This window comes from Taudactylus pleione, unplaced genomic scaffold (genome assembly GCF_031769625.1).
Source record: "Taudactylus pleione unplaced genomic scaffold, aTauple2 ptg000212l, whole genome shotgun sequence".
NCBI lineage: Eukaryota > Metazoa > Chordata > Amphibia > Anura > Myobatrachidae > Taudactylus > Taudactylus pleione.
The window spans coordinates 6,908,131-6,935,221 of record NW_028284614.1 but is presented as its reverse complement, the minus strand read 5'-3'; the positions used below and the strand labels follow the sequence as shown (position 1 = coordinate 6,935,221).

At 49.7% G+C, this 27,091-nt stretch overlaps 1 protein-coding gene and 1 pseudogene across 1 annotated transcript in view; one reads left to right on the top strand and one right to left on the bottom strand.

The window, feature by feature from the left end:
- Positions 1-27,091, bottom strand: part of WNT7B (Wnt family member 7B) — a 195,993-nt gene that overhangs the window by 37,024 nt on the left and 131,878 nt on the right. The gene's annotated exons all lie outside the window — the stretch shown is intronic.
- On the top strand, positions 7,144-21,068 carry LOC148517722 (kelch domain-containing protein 7B-like; annotated as a pseudogene).

Below are 27,091 nucleotides of genomic sequence, written 5' to 3'. Positions count from 1 at the left end.
AGCATTGGGCTGGAACAAGTGCCGACACTAACGGCATAACATCAATGGGCGTAGCGGGATTCCAATTGAAGACGCGCGAACCCCCCGCATTGGCCCTACGGATTCCCGCATTAGCATAAGGAAGTAAACCAGGCTTCCGCGGCTGCCTGCAACTACAGCCATTTTGCCTGTGACCCAGTGCTGGCCATTGACCAATCAGAGTTATAGAAATTGGTGACAGGCCCATTGCCCTTCATGAATCGGTCGCCAAAATCATTGATTGGCTATCCAGCAGTGTAATTGGCGAATGATCAGCACTAGCCGCTAGAGTGCCAAGACCTGTCACATGGGTATGACAGGACGTGTCACATGGGTATGAAAGCACCTGTCACATGGGTATGACAGCACTTGTGCGTGTCGCAGATAGACAGTATGGGGCTGTAGGAGGATTGCTAAGAAAATGAATGGGGACTCCGCAAAGGGTTGCACCAGAGTCTTAGGGGACTGCTTTCTAAAATCACCACAGATTGGGGGGTTTGCATTATCTTGTATATATGGACAACCCAACTGACAATTGTCATAGGGCTATGAAGTGTCATTTTCATAAAATTTAGTGGATCAATTTGCGGACTGTACTAACTATGACTCCATCTTACAGCCGCATGAGAGGGGAGGGGGAGAGTCATCATTCTCTCTAGAAATTCTGCACTTGGAGATTCTCGCTTTTTACCCGCTATATACGGCACCACACAATGGCGACCATTGTCCGGTTAATGAGTTACAATGAACGTTTGTTTTGTTGAAATTGACAAAAAAAATGAAAACTATGATTTCTCACGTGCTCTAATTTCCCTCTTATCACTTATTCTCCATTTTTAACGGCTCCGTGCACGGATCTACTGTACGATAATGGTTTTCCTTTAAAGATGTTATAGCACAATAACTAATGGTTCATTTGTATCTATTACCTGATATCACTATCTCTCTGGACCTGAGAAGGTCTTCCCAGTTCTGGCATCGGCAGATGGACCTTCATTTATCATTTTTGGCACTGATCACAAAAGAGGCCACTATACTACGGCTTACTAATCTCCGCATACCTGGCATAGTTTTGTTATTATTAATGTGTTTTTTTACAGTTTCTTTTATGTAAATATCTTCAGAGCTTTTAACATTCTGAGCAGGCAAGCCGAGTTGGAATAGCGATACAGGAATAGTCCCGAAAAGCGTTGCATAATAATCACTAGATCTAAGTCAGAGGAAGCTTATCCAAGCCAAAGTGTATATCCCCAGAGCTTTGCTATGTTGAGAATTATAGTTAAATAGAATTGGGGTTCCTGATACAGGGTCACCAAGCTGAATGCATGGCAGCAGTAAGTGAGGTTATATATGAACCATCTCACCACAGAATCTATGTTTCTCCCAGCACACTCATGTCACTCAAGGTCCAAATCTGTCCAATTAAACAGACGCGTTTCATCAGTATAGAACCAATTTCATCAGAGGTGTGATGACTACTTAGTTTGTGTTCATGCATTTTAAAGTAGGAGACTGTCCTCTTTAGAAAAAAAAGGGGCTTCCACTCTTACAAGGACAACAGGATGGCCCCAAGGCAAATGCTATTTTTGCCCCTTTATTAAATGTCCCTGAACAATGCTGAGTGTTTTAATCAAGTGATTGGCGGCATTGAGAAACCTCCACAACAATGCATTATTAGTGGACAATAGCAACCTCTTCATCTGTCCCACTGCTGCTCCAAACACATCCTATCTGCTGAACGTCACCTTCTCTATTCTGTATAGCGCCCCTGTGAGAGTGTCTTAGGATTCGATTGAGCTACCAATACGACGTAAGAGTATGTGACACGATTCCCCTTGATACATCCGTTCTACGTGTAATAACATCTGAGGAGCCCACACAGCAGCATGATAAAGCCAGACAGCTTCCCTTTCCAACGCAGAATTCCATACAGTCACCGACAGCCTCCTTATCCACACAGAGAAAGAAGAGACATCTAGGGGCCTATTCATCAACCGATAAATGGCCCGGTAACCATGCAGAAACACTAGTTTCCGCATTTTTTAGTAACCGGGCCATTCATCATTAGGGGTCCGACCCCCCGGTATTCAGCAAACTCCGAAAACTGAAAGTTTTCGGAGTTTGCTGCATAGAACAAGCGCCATCTTCAGGCGGTGATTGTTCTCAGATCCCCACTCCTTCCTATGGGAAGGAGTCCTGGGGATGCGAAGAGGGATCCGAGCAGATCCCTCAGCTGCCTCCTCACTCCCTTCCGGCGGCTGTGCGCATGCGTGACCAGGACGACAGGGAGCAGGTAAGTAACGCAGCTACAGACAACTGCTTTTTAGAGCAGTTGTCCCCTCACCGGAGCAATGATGATTTGCTCCGGTGTCAGGCTTCCCCCGCTGCGAGTTGGATGCTAAAGTATCCCTCACAGCGAGATCTAAACTTCATCATCGGAGGCCATACGGCCTTTGATGATGAATAGGCCCCCTAGTCATGAATTAGCAAGTCATAAAATAATAGTACAGTACAGGTATGGATCTATTATCTGTATAGCTCTTATCCAGACAGTTCTGGCCACCAGCAAGAAGGAAATAAGAAAATTATTGCTGTTTTTCCAGTGATTATTATTATTATAAAATTTTATTCATAAAGCGCCACAAGTGGTCCACAGCGCCATACATACAGCAACAGTAGGACAGTACAGGCTACACAGAACATTACAATACAGTAACCAAAACATAAACAGAGCACAAGTAACAATCAGCACCACAATTCTCAGTACACAATACAGCTGGGAAGGTGAAGGCTGTCTATGAGGAATACATACGAATTACTGCCGGACTTCCTGACAGCGGCAGGCCGACACGGCTGAAAATCCCCAGGTAAGTATCAACTAACCTAACCTAATCCCCCTAACCCTCTTTAGGGGTGCCTAACCCTAACCTTCCCCCCAGTACCTAACCCTAATCCCCCCTCTAAGTGCCTAAACCTAACCCCCCCTCCCCCTAGCCTAACCCCAACCTCCTGGGGGGGTGCCTAACACTAAGTCCCCCCCCGGGAGCCCTAAACCTAACCCTCTCCCCTCGCGGCTGTCCACAACGGCGCCCGGCATCACTTCGATCAGGATGCCGGGTGCCGGTCTCCTTGCGTCAGTAAAATGACAGGCGTCTAGAATTAGACGCCTGTCATTTAACCCTTGCCAAGATAAAGCAGGTGGAAGGCCGGCTGTCGGGCTTACGTCCGCCGGCTTCCCGATTGCATACCGTCTATGAAGTTGCTAGAGAAGAGAATTGTGAGAACAGGAGGGAGGAGGACCCTGCTCCTAGGAGTTTACAATCTAGGGGAGGGGGGGGGGGACTGAGGACGTTTAACTATTTGTATAAAAGTGGTTTAATTATGGGGGAGATGTACTAAGTCCTGGAAAGTGGTAAAGTGTATGGAGATAAAGTACCAACCAATCAGCTCCTAATTGTCATTTTTTCAAACACAGCCTGTAAACTGACATTCAGGAGCTGATTGGTTGGTATTTTATCTCTCTCCACCTTATATTTCTCCAAAACTTAGTACATCTCCCCCATATATAACACAGACAGACTTCATTATAATGTGCTTGATAGGTTGTTTGTGAATGCTCCAATAATGCAAATCTCATCCCCCTAACCCTCCCCTCTGTTTCTTACTCATATTCTCACCTCCTCACTTCCCATCACCGCCCCCACCATTTCCCTTTACCTAATTTCCTGACCCCACCACTCCACTCTCAGTCCTTACCACCCCATTTCTATACCCCCCTCCATCACTGCACGCCTTCACACTCTCATCCCCTTTCCTCCTCTTCTCCACAGATTATTTAAAAAGCGTCCAACGCACGGAAATGGCGAAGCACACTGGTGGATCATGTGACAATGACATTGTTGTGCCTCCTGTCAATTTGGGAGACACAGCACAGATCCGGGGGAAACGGTATGTAATCCCGCCATCCGCATGGATCAAATCCCGGTAGCGCTAGCCCGGCAGGGGTGGAAATCCCGACTGCTTCTAAAGGTAAGTAACACTAATCTACCCCCCCTTAACCCTAACCCTCCCTTAGGGGTGCCTAAACCTAACCTCCCGCCCAGTGCCTAAGCCTAAACCCCCTCTAAGTGCCTAAACCTAACCCACCCTTCCCCTAGCCTAAACCTAAGTCTCCCGGAGGGGTGCCTAACCCTGTCCCCCCGGGAACCCTAACACCTAACCCTCCCCCCCTCGCGGCTGTCCGCGCCCGGCTTACCTTCATTCCGCATGCCAGGCGTCGGGCTCCCGGCGTAGGTCTAATGACAGGCGTCGGGATTTCGACGCCTGTCAGTGACTTGTCAGGATTAGACAGTCAGAAGCCGGCGGTCGGAATTTCGTCTGTCGGATTCCGACTGCTTCCCAATCCGGGTGTCTCCCTGACTTTGTTGGAGAGAATATCAACTGCGCCTTAGTATTCCCTCAGGATAAATGGAGAGTGAGACTGACCTGCACACAAATATATAACAATGAGATATAGCTCGAGCTACTAAAAAAAAAGGAATATTCCTTATGTAGTATAGACCTACAGCAATCTACCTCTAATGTTCTGTGTACAGGACAAGATCTTGTAGCACACCTCCTCCAGTTATAGGGATGGTTATGGACCATCGCTGGTCAAGACGGTCCAACGGTTCTCCACTGTTGATGGCAATGTTTTTATACCCCCGATGCAGGGCAGATGGCACTTAGCCTCTCCCCCGGTCACAACACTTCCCTGATTGGCCCACCGTGGTCATTTATCAAAGAGTAGAGATGCAAACCATTGATTTTTTCTGTTGATGGTTTCTGTTGACGGCTGATGGAACCATCGGTGGATACCATCAATATGAAAACTTCAACAGTCATGCCTATCCTGTTAAATAAATTAGGGAGTGTGCTTCAAGAAAATCTCCCCCCATCTCTTATTCACACAATTATTTTTTTTCCCATAGTTTCTTCCATGTTGGGCGGTCAGTGGTGACGTTACATAAATAGCACTATCACACTGTGCCTTGCTGCATGGCCCACCTTGCGGGATATTGGCTCTCTCGGGAGCATGGGAGATCACCTACAGTCTCAGCAGAGTAAGCATCTATGCTTTAGGTATTATGACACAAAGAACAATTATATCATTTTAATCTTCCTGGCGTCAACTCATTAATTTTGTTTTTTGAAAAAGAAACATTTTCAGCTGATCCTAATCCTTCCACACAGTCATACTATTTATTATGAGGAGGAACAATATAAGAGTTCTGCCAAAATAAAAATAGTGTCTATAAACGATTGTAAAACAGTGTCACCCGAAAAGGTCTCAAAAAAAAATTCCATAGAACGTATGAATTAAGGTGCATATTTACAAAAAAGCTTGTTGTCCTACAGCGACAAAAACAAAGGTGAATTAAAACATATTTTTATTTTTCCAATGTTCAATATTTTATTAAAAATATATTTTTCAATGTTGTGTTTTTAAAATCATTTTTTTTTCTGTAAGCAGGATGAAGGGTGCCAGCGAGTGTAGTACAGAATGCGATCCGTCTCTCCCACAAAGGAAGCGCTTTTCTCTATGTCCTTGATCTATGCTATTCTCTGAGCGAGCGGATAGAAGGATAGACTGTCACTGCTTTGTACTGCACTAGTATTAAATGTAATGTGGAAAGTTACTTTTTAAGGTATTACAATCCAGATTCTAATTTTCTTGAGGTATTAGAGAGCAGAATAGATTTCATTCACGGGCTAATATTTCAGATACAATTCATTTAGGATAAATGTAAATCAGGATTCACTCAGAGAGTCTAAGGGGTAAATTTACTAAGATGGGAATTCTATTAAGAAGTGATGTTGCCCATAGCAAACAATCAGATTCCAGGTATTTTCAAGGTGCTAGATAAATGAGAAGTAGAATCTGATTGGTTGCTATGGGCAACATCACTTCTTATATAGAACTCCATCTTAGTAAATTTACCCCTTATTGTTATTTATCAGAATCTTTAGTAAATACACACCTCTGTACCATAAAATATTACAAATTGGAACAGTGTTAATGTCCCGCTGAGAAAAGGCGCACTCCCAAAAAAATGGCCTTGGAACATCCATTTCCTCAACAGCACTGAGCAGCCCCAATGCTCCCCATCCCCTAAAACATCTTTCAGCATAATGCAGCTACCACAGTGTACGCCATAGTCCTAATGGGGCACCTATTAGCATGGAACATCTCCCAACTGCCACAGTGTACGCCATAGTCCTAATGGGGCACCTATTAGCATGGAACATCTCCCAACTGCCACAGTGTACGCCATAGTCCTAATGGGGCACCTGTTAGCATGGAACATCTTCCAACTGTGCTGGAAAGGAGAAAAAGTTTTGATGCGTGAGATTGGGTCTGTCCCACATGGGGATGTAGTCACAATGTCAACACTACCAATGTTGACATAAAAAATGTCTACAGTTACTATGTCGACCTATATTGCCAGAATGTCGACATGACCAAAATGGGATCGGCAGCGGAGGGTTAAAGTTGGACCACGGGATTGGAGGGTGAGCGTTAGGCACTGGGTTGAGCGTTAGTGTTAGGCTGTGGGAGGGGAGGATTAGGGCATACGTGACTACATTCCCGGAAGTTGCGGGAGACGTTAGAATTTGCGGACAGTCCCCCGCACCCCCGGTAGAATATGCAGTCCTCCCGCATCCAGTGCCCACTTCCTAACAAAGTGGGCACTATTGGGAGGTTAGCACCGCAAATCGGGGAAGGGGGGCAGGGCCAACATGACATGTTTCTATGCAAACACGTCATACTGGTCCCACCCCTTAACAATTGACTAACGAATCTCGGCATTCCTCGTGAGCGGGCGGGGTCTAATTACGTGTAGTGCCGGGCCCCGCCGCCACCAGTTATCTGGCATCTCCCCTATGGGCTTCTCCTTGAGGAGAGAACTGTCAAAGTAGGTAAGTATGCATTAGGGTTAGGCACTATGGGGAGGGTAAGGGTTAGGCTACGGGAGGGGAGGGTTAGGTACTAGGCAGAGGGTTAAGGTCAAGCTACGGTGAGGGGAGGTTAGGGTTAGGCATTAGGCAGCGGGTTAGGAGTAGGGATACTTACCACGGGAAGTGATGCAGGATCCGCCGGAAGACATCCTGACGTCGCCGCCAGACCTGGAAGACACTACTGGATCCCGCCGTTCCAGGTACGTCACCACTAGACCAGCAGGTACGTTTTAGCGATGTTCCAATAATTTAATAATTTCATCAGTGTCGACATTATGAATGTTAAGCTTGACCATGTCGACAAAATATACACCACACCCCCCTCATATAAACTGGGACAGTTGGGAAGTACGGAAAAGGATTTAATACTCTTAAATCCTAAAATTAGAATACGGTGTATCACTAAAAAAGGATATGCCCTACATACAACACAGATCTCTTCAACACGCCTGTTGTATAGAACAGTTTGGAAAATGGATGCAGGCTTCTGATTGGTAGACTTGGCCAAGCACTGTTAATGAATAATAATCCCGCTGGTTACTGCAGAATAAACCACAATCTGTTTTTTCTTTGCAAATACGGAATACACAAAGCTGTGCTGGAACACAAGAGTGTTTTGCGTGAGTCGCAGGATTCAAAGCCGGACAGTAACTTCAGCCGTCTCCAGCTTAGCACTGAGTGAGGAGAACAGATGCATTGTCACCCGACGCCGGGCTAGTGACAGATAATTGTGGGAAACACATCAAAGAGAAGGATAAAATTATATAAGTACTCTATGGGAGAGAAGTGCACATTTGTGTCCAGCTAAACTGTTAACAATTGTCAGTCAACTCCATCTGTAGTAAGTGCAAAATGCAAACCCCATTAGCACAGGAGAGGAATGGACAATGCAGGCAAATGACAAATTACACAGTACATTTAAAAGGTCTGTAAAAACAAAGTGGGTTGTTTTCTAATAAAGGAATCAAATAAGGTTGTAGCATCCAATTAGATGCTGGCTTTCATTGTCCAACTTGCAGTAGGTTGAGCAAAGCTAATTCCTGATTGGTTGCTATGTGTTACCATATATAAGCAGAAATGTTAGTACACCGGGCCTGATTCAGAGCCGGACGCTCTGACAGAGCGCTCGCTCTGAATCAGGGCCGGCCTTCTTGTTTTTTAGAGCGGCCTCCTGGCCGCTCGCATAGCTGTGGGTGACCACCCACAGCTATATCGAGCGGCCAGGAAGATGGTCGCGATGGTCAAGACCATCGCGACCATTGTGCTTGCGACGACACCCTTGTGGTAGGGTCTCATTGCCGCAAGCCCCAGAGAGATTTCGGCTCTCACAGAGCCGAAATCTCTCCCACTGACATCACTCATGATGTCAGTGGGGCCGCCCCCAAACGGAGATGTTCACATGGAAATGCCTCCGTTTGGGCAGCCACTCCCCCGGCCCGCCCACCAAAGGGGGCGTGCTGTCACTCAACATCGACAGCACGCCCCCTTTGGTACGAGACCCGGAGCGACGGTTTGCCCGTCGCTATCCAGGTCTCGCGCATGCGCACGACGGAGCCGGCTCCATCGTGCACATGCGCACTGGGCCACCATCGACCTGCTTGCGAGCGCATAGCGCTCACGAGCGGGTCTGAATCAGCCTACACCAGGTCGACACATTCTGGACGTTGACAGTCAAAAGGTCAACATGGTCATTAGGACATGTATTTAGATTGACAGGGTTAAATGTTTGACACCTACAAAAGGTCGACATTTGCAGTTTCAACATAAAAATGGCTACTTTTTTTTAACTTATTTTAGCCTAACACGAACCTCTAACCTAAATGTAATCCTAAACCCAACATTAAACCTACCCTTTCAGGTGCAAACGAAGAATTTTTATGTTTTTTTTTCTCTCCATATTATAATTATATATAGGCTCACCCCATAGAGGGCGCACCCCTCCCCAACATCCCGATTTCAGCAGGACAGTGTTGTCCCGCTGTTCCACCCATGGCCCGAGGGTGGTCAAATCGGAAGGTTGGGGACCCCCACCACAGCAGCGTTCATGGAAGTAGCTGAATGGATGCTGCTCGCATGCGCACGGCATCCATTCAGTGCCAGGAGATGGCTGGGGGAAGCCCAGCTAGTGACGGAGTGCTGGGCTTACCCCCAGCCTGACGTTATTTGAAAGCGTGCCATGCGGGCAAGCCTCCAAATAATGTCACTTATGGGGTGTGGCCTATAATAATTAGACCACACCCCCGCTCTCGGTTGCACGCGCCAGCGCTGTTAACAGAGCCGGCACAGAGGCCCTGATTCAGAGCCGGACGCTCTGACAGAGCGCTCGCTCTGAATCAGGGCCGTCCCTTTGAATTTAAGTGCGGCCTCCTGGCCGCTCGCATAGCTGTGGGTGACCACCCACAGCTATAGCGAGCGGCCAAAATGATGGTTGCGATGGTCTTGACCATCGCGACCATCAGGCTTGCGACGAGACCCTTGTGGTAGGGTCTCGTTGCCGCAAGCCCTGGAGTGCTGTCAGTGGGGCCGGCCCCAGACGGTAGGCGTTCCCTACCTCTCGTGCCTCCGTCTGGGCAGCCACACCCCGGCACGCCACCAAAGGGGGCGTGCTGTCACTCACCATCGACAGCACGCCCCCTTTGGTGCGAGACCCATAACGACGGCTTGGCCGTCATTATTCGGGTCTCGCTCATGCGCACGACGGAGCTGCCTCCATCGTGCGCATGCGCACTTGGCCAACATCAACTCGCTGAATTAGGGTCTGAATTAGGCCTGAAAATTCAGCGCTCGCGAGCGGGTCTGAATCAGGCCCAGAGACACAGCAGAGAGGTTTCAGTTGACGCTGGGGAGCTGCCTGCTGCTGCTACAGCTGGCTAGGAAGAACAGTGTGCCAGGACTACTTCACACACTGTACAATCTAATGAGTGACAACTACCTCAGCGTGCTGAAGGACTCTGCCATTTATGGGCATTTGACTGGCTGGGAGAGAAAGCGGATTCTCCAGCTGAGAATGACAGGAACACTGTCCCTGTGCAAAGTTGAGGCCAGGAGCACATGTGACTGGAATACGAACATCGGGAGTCCGGCGGAGGCAGAGCACCCTCAGGGCCTGATTCAGAGCCGTTCGTAAGCGTCTGCTCGTTCGTTCCGAGCGATGTTTGCCCAACTGCGCATGCGTGAACCAGTCAGTGCGGCCAAAAATCGTTTGTCCGCTAAATAGCGAATGCCTGCTATTTTGAGTGACAGAATGAGGCGTATGTGGGTGGTAACAGGGGAAGGTGCTTGAACACGGGGAGTAGAGATCCGAACGCAGGCGTGCTTAAAGGTCAAAACGGGCGTTTTAAGGTTGTGCATAATTAATACAGCAGCGTCATTGACCACGTCACTGGGTTATTTTATAGTCAGAACTGCTCGCAAGATTGCGGTAGGAAAAACCAACCACAAGAATAGCGAGCAGTTCATACGCTGGTCGATGTACTCGATTAATCTAATAAATAGCGGACATGACGTAGGATGCGAGCGGCCAGGGGGCGTAGTTTCCAAAAAAACGACCGCAAGTTTTGTTCGCTCGTTCAGACATAGAGGCGTGAACAGACCGCAAAGAGCGAACGGTTAATTTGAATAGCCACCCCTTTTTTCAGAACGAACGACCGCAAATAGCTTCCGGCTCTGAATTAGCACAACTTCTCTCGCTTAACATGCAAACAAACCACTGGGAAATAGTGACAACTATCCCTGAGGAGGCCTGCCTGGTAGGATGCAGCATATGCTCCATCTATAACCACCTATTCATTGCAGGAGGCCTCCAAAAGACCAAAGAGGGCTCGGTTTGCAGCAGCACATTAATGTGCTATAACCAGTGCCAGATTAAGGTCCACAAGGGCCTGGAGCTGAAATCTATGAAGGGCCTATTGTGTGCCGCCGCAAGAGGTGTGTTCAGCACTGCGGCTGGGGGATGTAGTCAAAATACCGACGGACGGGATTCCGTCTGTTGAAATCCCGGCGTCGTAATCCCAACCCGGGACTAAACATAGGCGGCTAAATCGCGAAGTCAGCCTACACATCTACGCCGGAATCCTGACATACGACATTCAGATCAAAGGCAAGCGGGGCGCCCTTAGCTGTTAGCCACGGGAAGGGGGGGTTTAGGGTTAGGTACCACTGGGTAATCATAACCAACCCCAGCGGGTGTGACTAGTGATGTGGGGGTGTAACTAGCATTGTGGGGGTGTTGTCTGCACAGGGATGTGGCCTGTCCTGTGTGGTGTGACTAGCCCCTACCTATAAAAACCTCAATCTCTTTTCCCTTTTCACTTATATCAATAGTGTAAAGCGAGATTCAGCAAAGGAACAACTTCTTAAAATGGCACATGGTGATGACGTAAACCTGAAAATATCTCTATTAAAGAGCACATGGGTCACTTAGTGATGTCATGAATGTGACATCGCTATCTCTCTCTATATATAAGAATACCTTATCTTATTAATAGTTATAGGAGGGAATTCAATTCAGTGCAATGTAGAATAGCTGCGGGAGGGAGCTCCTGCAGCTATTCAATACACCGCGCTGTTTGGGCGGGCTAAGGATTTCTTCTCCCACCCCCCTGGGGATGCGAGGAGAAATCTGACAAAAGTGCCGGGCGCGCAGCTGTTTGCCGGCTTAGCGCAGTGCTAATAGCCGCGCGCCTGCCACTTTAGTTGGAGAATGTCAGTTACAGCACCTTAACACCCAGGTTAAGTCGCGAGAACCGTCTTTCTCTGACTTTCCTGCTTCCCGACAAGGCACACAGCACATTGAATTGAATAGCTGTGGGAGCTCCCTCCCTCGGCTATTCAGCATCGCGCTGAATTGAATTCCCCCCACACTGAGGTGTTAGATCTAGAAACCATAGTGAGATCCAAAACAGAGTCACTTGGGGCCTGATTCTGCAGGTACTGCTCCGCCACAAGAAACGGAAAGTGGGCGTCTCAGTATATTAAAATTTAAATCTTGTCAGTGCCTGTATATCAGTAAACATTGCTCGCAGCAGCCAGCAGGTAACAACATTGTGGGCTTGATCGATTAGCAGAAGATAAACGAAATGACTGTATAGGAGTGGAGAGGGTTAAACTGCCTAGGCTGGGGGCAGACCAGTGTGAGGAATCATGTGATAATTAGGGCCAATGGGTTTTTAGGGTTGTAGGTTATAGCAGGGATATTAGAGATTGTTGGAGGCGGAGTCAGCCTCTTTTGTTCCTGTCTTGGGAATGGGTAAGTGCTCTTACCTGAGCTCTGTTATATTTTCTTCATAGCCATCCTTCTGTTTTTCTTTCCTCTTCTTATCTTTGTTCTTCACCTTCTTCATCTATCCCTCTCTCTCTCTGCCCTCCCCCACCTTTGCGCTCTGCATTTTCTAACAATCCTCCTAACCCTTATAAGGACTGTGACTCCCCCAAATTGGTAGCATGCCCCGCCCGCACCGCTCATCGCGGATCCCCGCCCGTTACCGGGCACAGGAAGAAGGCCCAGGGAGTTCTGGGGAGGCTCCTGCCTCTCAAGAGGGAGCTGAAGGGGCTAGCGCGAGTCGCGCAGCCCCGCGGCGTCATGGGCGGCCGGGCGCGGCCGCGCTTACCCGCGGCCGTCAAGCAGGTGCTGTCAGGGCGGCTGGACACAGCCGCCGGCGGGGGGAAGGCGCGGCTGCTCTGAGCAGCCGCGAGAGGCAGTTAGTGAGCCCGCGGGAGGGCAGAGCTGCCGCGATTAGGGCGGTGAGCGCTCGCTCCCCGCGGGTTCAAAGGTCACAGGCGCACACGCGCACCGCAAGGAGGGCTGCTAATAGCCCTGTTAGTGCCCGGAGGGGCAGGGGGGACTCCCCCACAGTTAATGAAGTGGGGAATGTCGAGGTGGGGGAGATGGACAGCCCTGGCAGCACATTAGGGGCTTTGTCAGTCAGGGAGGCAGCCATTTTAGGACAGGGAGAGCTGATGAAAGGGGGGCACTTGCACTTAATATGGAGGATGATTGGCAGGCTAGTCAGCAATCAGCAGACAGGGCCATGTCTGGGGCAGCAGCTTCTGGCTATGTGGATACTCAGGTCCCTAGTGGGGGTGCAAGTCAGTCCTTTGACCCTGCAGCTTTTGCGGCCATGATGTCATCAATGACATCTGCTTTTGCTCCCATGGTTGCGGCATTGGCTCCTAGCCAAGCAGATAGTGAAAGGGTGGATCAGAGGCAGCGTTCAATTTCTGCTACTCTAGGGCCAGCGGTAGATCAGTTCATGCAGGCTTGCAAGGCTATGGGCTCCGCTGCGGCTCAGTTGGCAAGACCAGAGGCGTCTGGGGCTGGTGCGGCTGTGTCTTCTCCTGCTGTGTCGACCGTGCCCAGGGTTTCGGCCCAGGGGGCGGCTTCATCGTCTGTTTCAGATACTGCTGAGGGCGAAGCTATGGAACAGGATTTCAGCGTCGAGGAGGCTTCATCATCGGTCGTGTCCGGGAGGGAGCAGTCCGGATCGTCAGGTGAGATCTCAGAAGATGATGATGTTGCTGACTCTGCCTCCTCTTCTTCCTCTGTCTCTGACTTGTCGTCGACCTCTTCTTCTCTGGCTTCTTCTGTCAGCAGCGCGAAAAAGGCGCGGAAGAGGGCTGCTAAATATGCGCGCAAGGAGGCGGATAGGCGGGATAAGCGGGCTAAGCGGCAGCGTCAGAGTAGTAGCGCGCGGAAGTCCAAGAAGCGTCAGCATCAACCAGGTGTGGTGCATTGCGACAATACAGCAGTATTGCGGGGTCTGCGCGATTGTTGCAAGAAAAAAATCAGGAAGGGCGATTATGTGGACATGTTCATTTTAACTGAGCAAGCCAAAAAAGATTTCAAGGCAGCTAAGCTTAAAGGCGGGGTGGGGTTGGAAGCTTTTCGTTCCTATGATAACTGGCTTGCTGGGTTTTGCGTATTCGCAGCATGCTACTTGAAAGATCGCCCAGGGGAGCACCTGAACGTAATAAGGTATATCCACCTGATTCATGGGATGCAGCGTAAATCCAGGGGCAGCGCCTGGAGAACATATGATGAGGAATTTAGGCGCAAGCAGGACGGATCCAAGCGCTTAGATTTTGGGTGCAAGGACGTGGAAGTGTGGCTTGACGTCACGCAACCACCAAAAGGTGGAGTGGAGGATTCTCGGGTAGGCGGGGATACTCATAAGGGGGGGTCTGGGGCGTGGCGCCCGAGTTCTGATCCCTCCCCGGGGCGTCGACAGACGGGCCCCGGTCGGCTTTCTGCGCAGACACCTTTTAAAGGTAAATGTTTTGCCTTTAATAATGCCTCCTGTTCCCAGGGCCAACGGTGCCGTTTTCGACACCTTTGCTTGCGTTGCAACGGATCGCACCCCGCCTCTAATTGTTTCAGGTTGTCAGCCCAACAGGGATCCAAGTCGGGAGGAGGAGCTATTCCCAAAGCGGGAGGTAGCGCAGGCGCTAAATAGGGCACCAACCCCTATCCGTTTGGATGCTATGTCCAGGTGGCTAGGGTGGTACCCTAATAGGCAGGACGCTAAGTTTTTGTTTTTCGGGTTCAAGTTGGGTTTTCGTTTACCAGTTATAGGGGAAGTTCGAGTCGGTTCCCCGAGAAATTTACAATCAGCTCGACTTTTTCCTGACGTTCTTCAGTTAAAAGTCGAGAAAGAGGTTCAGTTAGGACGTATGGTGGGTCCATTTGCGCATCCTCCAATGGGGAATCTGATTCTTTCCCCAGTGGGGGTGGTGCCTAAGAAAACTCCAGGAAAATTTCGGCTGATCCAGCATCTGTCTTATCCATTGGGGTCCTCCGTTAATGACGCTATACCTCCTGAATTCTGTTCAGTGAGGTATCAGTCTTTTGATGATGCTCTCAGTATCGTTAGGGCATATGGACGCGGGGCCCTCATGGCTAAGATGGATGTGGAGTCAGCTTTTCGTTTGCTTCCTTTGCACCCCGAATCGTTTAGGTTCATGGGTTTTCGCATTGGGGGGGAATACTTCATAGACAAGTGCTTGCCTATGGGGTGTTCGATTTCCTGCGCATACTTTGAAAAATGTAGCACTTTCCTTCATTGGTGCGTAGAGTTTTCTTGTGGGGGTCATGGGATAGCGCACTATCTCGATGACTTCCTCTGCGTGGGGCCCGCTGGGTCAGAGCGTTGTAACGAGTTACTTGGTTCCATGAGAGCGCTGTTTTTTCATTTTGGAGTACCTGTGGCAGACGAAAAGACAGAGGGACCCCTCTCGTGTTTGTCATTTTTAGGTATCGAGATTGATACCTTGGCTGGATCCTGTCGGCTGCCGCGCGATAAAATTGACAAATTGCGAGATTCCATTTCAGAGTGTTTGGTTGCGCGCAAAATTTCGCTCAGGCAGGCCCAATCACTGTTGGGTTGTATGAACTTTGCCTGTAGAGTTATACCGATGGGGAGGGTATTTTGCAGAAAGCTAGAGAGGGCCACAGCGGGGATTTCCAAACCTCACCATTTGATCCGTTTATCGTCAGAAATAAAGAGAGACCTGGAAGTTTGGGTTTCCTTTTTGGCAGATTTTAATGGGATCAGGATATGGTTATCCCCTCTGGTGGGCAATGTCGATTTGCAGCTTTTCACCGATGCAGCAGGATCTTCGGGGTTCGGTTGCTACCTGAGGGGATCCTGGTGCGTCGCAACTTGGCCAGAGGAGTGGATTCGTGCAGGTTTGACAAGAGATATGCTGCTCTTAGAACTGTTCCCAATAATGGTCGCCTTGGAGGTCTGGGGCGAGCGCATCTGCAATCGCAGCATTCTGTTCAGATGTGACAATCTGGGCGTGGTGCATGCGGTAAACGGGCAGCGAGCAAAGTCGTTGCTGGTTTTGCGTGTGCTAGCGCAGCTGGTGCTTGCCTGTTTGCGCCATAATGTGCTGTTTCGAGCTCAACACGTACCCGGAGTTGACAACGGGATTGCCGATGCGCTGTCCAGATGTCAATGGGGTCGGTTCCGTACATTGGCTCCTGATGCAGAGACTGATGGTGTGCTGTGCCCCTCTTATGTTTGGCAGGTTATCAAGCCGGACTGGAGGGGTTAGCGGAGCTGTCCATTGCACCAAGTACCTTCAAGGCTTACCGTCGGTCTTGGGAAGAATGGGAAGTTTTTTCCCGTAGCCAAGGCCTTGGAGGTAAGGGTCAGCATCAATTGATGCTTGCTTTTATTTGGCAGCTGTATGTATCTGGCAAATCGAGAGCGGTAGTTTCACGGTACCTGGCAGGTATTTCGTTTTTCTCCAAATTGAAGGGAATCCCTGACCTTACAAGGAGTTTTGTCATCACAAAGGCCTTGAAAGGTTGGGCGCGCGCTGAGCCGGTTAACCCCGATAAAAGACGGCCTATAGACATTTATCTGTTACCGTCCATTCTAGGAGCGGTTGCGGACGTGGCGGCCTCCGGTTTCGAAACGCTTTTGTTTAAGTTAGCTTTTTCCATGGCTTTTCATGGTGCTTTCCGGGTGTCGGAATTGGTTGCTCCCTCCAAGTGGAGGGATTCAACTATGCTGCGTTCGGATGTGAAGGTGGGTGAGAGGTCCTTGCTGTGCAGATTGCGTCGTTCTAAGACCGATCAGTTAGGCAGGGGTCGCTGGATAACATTGGTCCCCTCGGCGGATTGTCGAATTTGTCCGGTCGGCTTGGCCACTCGTTATGCATCTGTCAGACCCTCAGCGGAGGGCTCATGGCTGATGCATGGCGATGGGCTTCCGCTGACAAAATTTCAGTTTAGTTGGATGCTGCGGCGATGTCTTTGCAGCGTGGGCCTCTCACCAGGGGAGTTCGGCACGCATTCGTTTCGAATTGGTGCTGCCACTTCCGCCGCTGCTGCGGGATTTCCAGAGTCACAGATTCAAGCTCTGGGCCGATGGAAATCAGCCAGTTATAAGCGTTACATTCGACCGAATCATTGAGGTTAATGTTGTGCATGCACGTTACATATGGTTTGTTATGTTTTACGAAATGTCATTGGTCCTGGTCTTGTTTGTTTTCCCCTGTCTTTCCTACTCGGGGACTAGCTACTCGCCATTGATTTCAGTGGGAGTCTGGAGAGTTTTGACGATTTTTTTACCTGATCTGACGGATTTAATTCGGCTATTTGGTTTATAATTACAATTATATGTCCCTCAGCAGGTTTTACGTTTTCTCTCTGGTCGAGTTCACTTGTGTTATCCGATATCTCTCCCAAACCCCCCCCCCCCGCTCTCCCCCCCCCCTTCTTTTTTATTTTAACTTATCCTCTTATGTCTTCATGTTGCTTCAAATTGGCACAGAAGCTTGTTGATCTTTAAAGATTCAAATCAAAATTTTTTCTTTTTGGCAGATCCTCAGTAATATGTTCCCCGTTAGATATACATGATTAAATATGCTAAAATTTTACAATAACTTTAATGTTTTCTTTGTTTTTCCCTCATTATAGGAATGGCTTTTGATGATTGTACTGTATGGATAATTGGCCATTCATTTGTTTTTTGGGCGGCTAGGTTCATGCAGGCGCAGGACGCGCCGTTGTTTCCGGGGGCTAGTGGAGTTAGATGGATAGGGGTCAGAGGTATGTTGTGGGAGAGCCTTAAGCCTAAACTCTTGCAGCAGGTTCAGCGGTATGGCTTACCGAGAGTCGTGGTTATTCATCTAGGCGGGAATGATTTGGGCAAGAGGACATCTCTGGATTTAAGGCATGCGGTGGTGGAGGATTTGGGTCAGATTATAATGGCATGGCCAGCTTGCACAATAGTTTGGTCTTTCATGGTCCCTAGATTGTGTTGGCGTGGTGTGGTTGACGGCAGAGCCATTGATGAAGCCCGGAAGAAAGTGAACTTTACGGTTTCAAAATTTGTGTTGGAAAATGGTGGGGCAGTGGTCAGACATCCTAGGATAAAATTTCGGTATACTTACCTTTTTCGGTCTGACGGGGTTCATTTAGCGGAGGAAGGTATGTTTATTTTTCTTGAGGATCTGTTTGAGGTTGTGGTTTCTGTGCGTTAGTTCTATGGTGGCGGTGCAAGGTTTCTTTTGGCAGAACCTTGCTTTTGGCGGGAAAGAACGGCAGGTTACCTATTAGCACTGTGAATATTTGTTTACTCATTGTTTTGCTCACCTTCGTTGACTCATAAAGTCTGCTGGACCACCCTGCCGGGGGCAGCATCATCACCTTACCGGGTGGGTAGTCAAGATAGAAGGCTTGAGCGTATTGTGTTGTGGTTGGAGTGTTTATAGTGTTAGGCTTGGGCTGTTGTTAGCCGTTCTTTCTTTGCCACCATATTTAAATTAATTTAATTAATATAGTAACTAATTCATTATATGTTTTTAAATAAATAGCTAACAAATTCTGCCAAATACAAGTCTCCGTGTCTTTATTTCAATTAAGTATGTTATTGTCACTGATTCACACGCAGGTCAATCCTCAGACGATGGGAAGTTTAGATAAACGAAATGACTTTATAGGAGTGGAGAGGGTTAAACTTCCTAGGCTGGGGGCAGACCAGTGTGAGGAATCATGTGATAATTAGGGCCAATGGGTTTTTAGGGTTGTAGGTTATAGCAGGGATATTAGAGATTGTTGGAGGCGGAGTCAGCCTCTTTTGTTCCTGTCTTCCCACCCTCCCTCCCATAAGTTTATTTTTATGGGCTCTTTTTGATTTGGGTTTGGTGATTGTTTCGTTGGCTATTTTAGGCGGGAAAGAACGGCAGGTTACCTATTAGCACTGTGAATATTTGTTTACTCATTGTTTTGCTCACCTTCGTTGACTCATAAAGTCTGCTGGACCACCCTGCCGGGGGCAGCATCATCACCTTACCGGGTGGGTAGTCAAGATAGAAGGCTTGAGCGTATTGTGTTGTGGTTGGAGTGTTTATAGTGTTAGGCTTGGGCTGTTGTTAGCCGTTCTTTCTTTGCCACCATATTTAAATTAATTTAATTAATATAGTAACTAATTCATTATATGTTTTCAAATAAATAGCTAACAAATTCTGCCAAATACAAGTCTCCGTGTCTTTATTTCAATTAAGTATGTTATTGTCACTGATTCACACGCAGGTCAATCCTCAGACGATGGGAAGTTTAGCCAGACAGCCAGCAATACTGACACCTCAGGAGGATCAATCACCTGGCCAGGGCCTCTTCACAGAGCAGTGGGTTCACAAACAAAATCAGAATAAAAAACTGTTTGCTTTCCGCACTGTAAATATAGTCAGTGTGATGGAATAGCTTGTGTGTTTGGGGTTACTTGTCTCAATGATTCATACTTTTATTAAGTTTTATTTTGGCATTGCAAGTTTGTTTTTTTCACAGCTCTCTTTGAAGGACCTTCTATGGAAAGAGGAGGGGGGTAGTTTAAGGTGGGAGATGTCAGCAGGGGTCATGCTTGAGGATGGATACGGGATCCCGGCGCTGGCATCCTGAAAGGGTTAGGATACCGTCACCTGTCGGTCTGTATCCTGACCCTCCCCCTCCCTCCACAGTGCCTGAACCTGACCTCCCCGTAGTGCCTAAGCCTAACCTCCCTGCACACTAACCCTAACCCTTCCCCCTTAGTGCCTAACCCTAACCCTTCCCCCTTAGTGCCTAACCCTAACCCTCCCCCTAGTACCTAAACTAACCCTCCCCCTAACCCCGCTACTTACCTTCGGGATTCCAGAGGTCGGGTTGCCAGCACCAGGATTCTGACAGGTGTCGGGATTCCAGTGGCGGCATTCAGAGAAGGGAAGAATCACCCTTATTTAGTGATGTATGGCAACACCACAAATATGAGGAAAGAAAGGTGGCACTCTCCAATGTAAAGGTGAAAAAAAAAACTTTTAAATGTAAATTAACATCGGTACAGAAAAGTCGACATTTCAGATCCTACCGGCTTTTTCATCAGGACTGTACATACATAAACAAACATCTGCGGGGTGTGCGCTGGCAGCGCAGTGCTGCGACGTCAATCTGGCATTGGAGCTCCCTGGTGTAATCCGTGATGAGCAGGCAGACTGTGGACACTGCCCGCCGAGCCATGCTCCAGCCCTGATTCCTCCCTTCATGGTGTGATCCGCAGCAGGGGGAGGGACAGAGCATCGGACAGCAACTGAAAATGGCCACTCGCAGCCTGCTGAGGTGGATGGGGGCGTGGCCTAATGCCTCCTTCCTAGGGTGATACGCCGCATGGGGAGGGGCGGAGCATTGGACGGCCACTCACAGCCTGCCGGGTGCCGAGTGCCCTGACGCCCCCTTTCTGGTGTGATCTGTCGTGGGGGGAGGGGCAGTGCATTGGACAACCACTCGCAGCCTGCTGGGGGGGGTGCTCGTGTCCCGCGGTCGGGGGGTCGGGGCATCGGACGGCCACTCGTAGCAAGATGCTATGGGCCTATTTTGACAGGGGGCCTGGAGCTGTAGCTCCATTCGCCCCATTGCTAATCCGGCCCTGGCTATAACCCTCTGACTGGCATCTGTAGCAGACTGGCACAAATGATAACAGCAAGGTACCACCTGAAGCTCCTCCCGCTTGGCGGCTCTCTGTACGCCATTGGAGGAAAGGGCCTGCACACTGTGGAAAGATACAATCCAAGATCAGACACCTAGACCCTCGTGGCTCCCCTTCCTAAAGACTCGTTCCCAGTGGTGCATGAAGCTGCTGTCTGTAGGGGGAAGATTTACATCACAGGAGGAAATTGGTATTACCGCCTCTTCTACTACAAACCCAGCAGTGACAGGTGGAAAGAACGTCCTTATGAAGCCTGCTGGGGATGCTCCTGCGACATGGTGGCAATCGGGCGCAACCTTTACAGATTTGACATCGGTAAGGACTGCGTCAGTGTTATCCAGTACAATACCGCCGCCAAGAAGTGGTCGCAGTACAGAACATCTTTCCCAGGCAGTGAGGTTCCATTCAGATGCGCTGCACTGGGTGACACCATATACTGCGTAAACAGCCAGACCACTGCGCACTTCTCAGAGAACAACAGAAAAGCTGCATTGACATCAGCGTATTTCAGCGCGGGTCCCCGTCCAGAGTGTGGACTGCCCTTGCCTTGCTGCTTTACATCTGCGCGGGCCAACATCATGAACATCTATATAAATCATTTAAAGACTTTTTACACCTTATTGTCTTAACCACTTAACTGACGCTGTCGTATGGGACGTGAACGCAGCCAACTGTGCTTCAGCTGACAAGGTGTGAACACACCTCCCCGCTGTGTTTTTGAAAAGGAAATTTGTTCTACACATGTGCAGAATGGATCTCCTTTGACTTCCCGGACTTTCCTGCGGACCCGGTAATTTCTGACCAGTTTTGCTGGAAAAATCGTCAGTTAAGTGGTTAATAAAATAAGCGCAAACGATTGCGCTATGTGTTAACATCAAATTTGTTTGCGGTTATTTCTTTTAGTTTATTCATTATTCTGGTTTTATTGGTGCATACAATGGTGGGTTTGGGAAAATAATAATAAAAAGTAATAATACTGTGTCTCCTGTGTCAGCAGGTGGGTCAGTACCTGAATAGGCTTTGATATCATTTGAAGGATCTGAGATGGTCTCCTTGCCAGAAAGTAAAACAAATGCAAGAAATATGGGCTAAATTTACGAAGAGGCACTTTTCAAAGCCGCTGGGTCTTCGGTGGCTTCGCCCAGTGAATTTAAAGGGGAAATAATTTTACAGATGCAATCAGGCGATTTTTGAATGTAATACTATTGCCCCTTTAAATCCAGTGGCCAAAACCGCCGCAGACATAGTGACTTTGAAAAGAGCCTGCCTGTCGATTACAAGTGCCAAAAGCATCCCAATAAACAATGTATAATTGCTCACCCACTCGCGTGAAGCCATTGAAGTTAATGCTACTGTATCCAATGGCATCATTCCTGTTAGTGACCATTTTTGCACTGGCTCATGTCTGCATAGGTGGGTAATAAAGATGTTTACTGACCATAGAGCTAATAAGTACATAAAACAGACCTGAGGGGTTTGGTATGAAATACCGGCGGCCCAATAGCGGTTCAAATCCCGACAGCGGCATCCTGAAGCATGAAGATCCCGGCAGCGGCGGTAAGTACCCTAACCAGTGGCGGATCTAGACTTTACTTATAGGGGGGGCAGTTTAAGAATTAGTACTGATTCCTCCCCTCTCTATTCATTACTCCTCCTACTTAGTTATGCCCCTCCTATTTTCAACAAATACTGAAAAAATTAAACAAATTGAATAAACATTAACAGAACATAGATCATAATAAATAAAAATGTGCCTACAAAAATGTACAACACCTGAGCCCCTCAATGATAATTTGCCACACAAAGCAGGTTCCCCCCAGCCCCACATGTGCACCTGACCTCCCACTCCCAATAATATTATGCCCCACAGTGCAGGATTCCCCCCAGCCCCACATGTGCACCAGATCTCACCCCCAATAATATGCCCCACAAAGCATGTTCACCCCCAGACCCACATGTACACCAGACCACCACCTGAGCCCCCCCAATAATATTATGCCCTCACAAAGCAGGCTCCTCCTTGCCCCACATGTGCACCAGACCCTCCCCAGGAGCCTAATGATATGCTCCACTCCAGAATGACTTACAGCCTGGGCCGGATTAACGGGGGGCGACAGGGGCGGCCGTCCCTGGGCCCCCACACGTAAAGGGCCCCCACACCCATTGAGGTTAAGGTGCGCCAGTAACCAGCGGGCACCTGGTTCTCTCCCCTCAGCAGACATCAGAGCCGGAGCTCACTCGTGAGCTCCGACTTCCAGCTCACGCAGTGTGCACATGGGAGGGACGTCATGACGTCTCTCCCATAGTGCAGAGGAGCAGCCAAGCGGACCAGACGGTAGCAGCGGACGTTGGAGCGGGGTTTAAGGTAAGTATTAGTTGTTGGTTTGTTTTGTGTGCAGGCAGCTTTATTACTGGAGGCAATACGTGGGGGACATTATAACTGGGGACAATGCTCGGGGGACATTATTCTCGGGACATTAATACCGGGGCCAATACTCGGGGGACATTACTACTGGGGTCAATGCTCGGGGGGCATTACTACTGGGGGCAATGCTCGGGGGGCATTATTACTGGGGGCAATGCTTGGGGGGCATTATTACTGGGGGCAATGCTTGGGGGGCATTACTACTGGGGGCAATACTCGGGGACATTACTACTGGGGAAATACTCAGGGGGAATTACTATTGGGGGCTCTACTACTTGGGTGCTGTGCATTACTACTGGGGCACAGTACAGAAGGAGCATTACTATTGGGGGCACTAATACAGGGCCATTACTACTGGGAACATTTATACAGAGGGTTCTACTACAGGGGGCATTACTATTCGGGGCTCTACTACTGGGGCCATTTATAAAGGGGGCATTACTATTCGGGGCACTACAATAGGGGGCATTACTACTGGGGGGGCATTACTATTCAGTCCTCACTGCGCATGGCAGAAATCTGACCTTGCACATGTGCAAAGGAGGACATTGGGGACAGCCACGGAAGAGACTATTACCTCAGTCTCAGCTGGCCCGCTGCCCAGTCAGCCCAGCCCAGCCTCGGAGAGTCTGGTGTTTGTCACAGACAGACGGTCACTCACATCGCAACGTGATGCGCCGTGGGCTCGCACGGCTGCACTGCTGACAGGCAGCAGCACCAGCTAAGCGGGGTTCTCGGGAATTGTGGCGCTAAGGACGATCGCCCCCCCCCTGGATCCGCCACTGACCCTAACCCTTCCCTTCTCCGCCCCTAACCCTCCCTTAGTGGTGCCTAACCCTAACCTTCCCCCAGGGGTGCCTTACCCCCCCTTCCCGCACCCTAAACCTAACCCTCCCAGGGGGGTGCCTAACCCTATCCTCCCCTTGGGAGGTGCCTAACCCTCCCCGGGGGATGCCTAACTCTAATCTCCCTTCAGGGGTACCTAAACCTAACCCCCTATCCCCGTGGACAGTGATACTTGCCCGGCGTCCGGATGTTCGGGATTCTGGCGGTCGGGATGTTTATGCCACTATCCTGATCTCACTCGGGATAGCGGCGTCGGCATTCTGCCAGTGATCGGTATATCGGCATCGGTATATCGGCAGCCGGGATCCCGTTCGTTGTCTTTTTAACTACATCCCGACCTGAGGAGCTTCCCAAATCACTTACAGAAATGCTCACTTTCTGAAAGATACAGATACAAATATTTTTGCACCTAATCTGCAATAAAGACATTTTGGGACTGATACAGAGGTGGACGCTAATCCCTGCGTGACTGCGTCTTTTTACGCAATGCAACTGCGAATTTCTGCTAGAGCTGCAGCCGATGGAATGCATATAGAGACGCCCTCCGGCTGCATCTGTAATCTGGCGCTTTGCATGAGAAGTCGCACCGTCGGTCGCACATCTGTCGCACCAGCGGACATTACAACAGCCCAAAGGTTGCTCAAAATGTCCTTCTCAATATGGCCGACAAAATCACTGCAAAAAACCACGACTGGCCTGCAACATGTCCATGACAGGTCTGCATCTGTATAGCCGCTCCCCTGCTACCACACATAAACGCCCATTCACATACCACTACTCTGTGTCCGAATTCCCACTGCGTCCCCCACCGGTAATCATCGGATGCATGCGCCGTGCGACTATGACGCATGCGCAGTACAAAAATCAGCAGACGACTATACAAATATCAGCGCTGCATGCACTTGTGAATGAGGCTCTTTCCCCTCTCGCAGGGGCGTATCTTCCTATTGGCCAGGATGGCACTCGCCAGGGGCGCTGGCCGAGGGGGGGCGCCATGGCCACCCGATGGTGCCACCCAAAGCCAGTTCTATCTCTTTGTGGGCACACCGATTCCCTGCTGCCCGCCCCAGTAATTTCCTATCTACCCGGCGCTTAGTATACACATACACACTGAGTCTGTCACAATCACTACAGAGTGACAGACACAGGGGCCTATTCATCATACCTAAACTTTCTCTGGAGGTAATTTAGGTTTAGAACTCTCATGGAGCTCTACCTAATTACAGGAGGAATTCATCATTCCTCTCCATAACTATCTATTCCAGAAAGCTGTCATTTTTGCGATGTCAGCTTTTCGGGAAATAGACAGTTATCTCTATCTACACTAACTTACCGCAGCTGGAATCCGTTCTGCACATGCGCTGTTACATCTGTAAAACCAGCACATGCGCAGCACTATCTACAGCTGCGGTAATTTTGTGTGCCCCCCGACACCCCCTCCCCCCTCCACTCACCTCCCCCCGTCCCCACACTTACCTGCCCGCTGCAGCGCCTCCGGCTCCGATGGCTGGTCTGACACGTGTTCTCCCAGCTGACCACAGTAGTTTAGAAAAAAAAACACATTATTTTTTTTCTAAACTTTATTGTGTTCTGCTGGGAGAACACGTGTCAGACCAGCCAGAGGATAGACCAGAGCGCTGGAGGGAGACGCCGGGGGACCTGCCCACGCTGACACAGGTAAGTGTTACCTGCTATTCACCAGGATAAGGATGGTGATGAGGGGATGAAGACAGTGATGAGGGGCTGAGGGAGGGAGTGGGACCACGTGATACTTGCCTACCTTTGGCTTCTCCTCCTTGGTAGGGGAAGCAGGTGGGCTGTGACAGGGGCAGGGCCTAATGAAGTTGTGTCATTAAGCCCTGCCCCTTCACAATAAATTGACGCTATTGGCTCAAATTTAAATAGGGGGCGGGGCTAAATTATGCTACTAAATGAGAATTGCGTCATTAAGCCCCGCCCCTACACAGGAACCCGCGATCGCCGCAGAAATTCTCCCCATTCTGCCCACTTCACTAGGAAGTGGGCAGAATGCGGGAGAAGTGCCTACCCGGGGGTGCGGGGGGTTACTCGAAAAATCGGGAGCCTCCCGCGAAATCCGGGAGGGTAGGCATGTATGGGCCAAGTTCCAATCCACTGGCCAGGTCTGGACTCTCTGGAGGGAGACACTCACTGGTCTGGACTTTCTGAAGCGACTGGAGGCTGGTCTCCTGCAATTAGCTCTGCAGCTATCTGTGACAGCCCAGCAGGTGAGCTCACTCATGCCTCCCATCCACTAGAAGACTGCACGATTATAGACATTGTAATCATGCAGTCGTTTGTCTGTCTGTTTATTATGTGATGTGCCTACACTCAGTGGCGGGCTGGGCCGGGGGGCAGGGTGCCATGTGCCCCCCGGGCCGCAGCGTCATGCGGGCCGCGGGCCGGTGCAGTCTGTGTCACTGTGACACAGACTGCACCGCGTGTGTAGCGCTGACCGGACGGAGTCCGGTTAGCGCTACACAGCACAAACAGCGGCTGCTGTAATCAGCAGCCGCTGAGAGTCTGTCAGACTCTCAGCGGCTGCCGCTGCTCCCACTACGGGAGCCATCTTCCGGCTCCCGCAGTGGGTAATGGGAGAGACGTCGTCATGACGACGTCTCTCCCATAATGCAAAGCGGCCAGAGGAGCCGGTGGAAGCGTCGGGACCAGGAGCGGGGTTTCAGGTAAGTGTTTTTTTTTTTTTTTTTTATTAAGTCTCTCTCTACTATGGGGGCACTACCAAGTGGGGGGATTACTATGGGGGCACTACCAAGGGGGGATTACTATGGGGGCACTACCAAGGGGGGGGTTACTATGGGGGCACTACCAAGGGGGGGATTACTATGGGGGCACTACCAAGGGGGGGGTTACTATGGGGGCACTACCAAGGGGGGGATTACTATGGGGGCACTACCAAGGGGGGGGATTACTATGGGGGCACTAACAAGGGGGGAGTTACTATGGGGGCACTACCAAGGGGGGGTTACTATGGGGGCACTACCAAGGGGGGGGATTACTATGGGGCACTACCAAGGGGGGGTTACTATGGGGGCACTACCAAGGGGGGGGATTACTATGGGGGCACTACCAAGTGGGGGGATTACTATGGGGGCACTACCAAGGGGGGGATTACTATGGGGGCACTACCAAGGGGGGGGTTACTATGGGGGCACTACCAAGGGGGGGATTACTATGGGGGCACTACCAAGGGGGGGGTTACTATGGGGGCACTACCAAGGGGGGGATTACTATGGGGGCACTACCAAGGGGGGGGGATTACTATGGGGGCACTACCAAGGGGGGAGTTACTATGGGG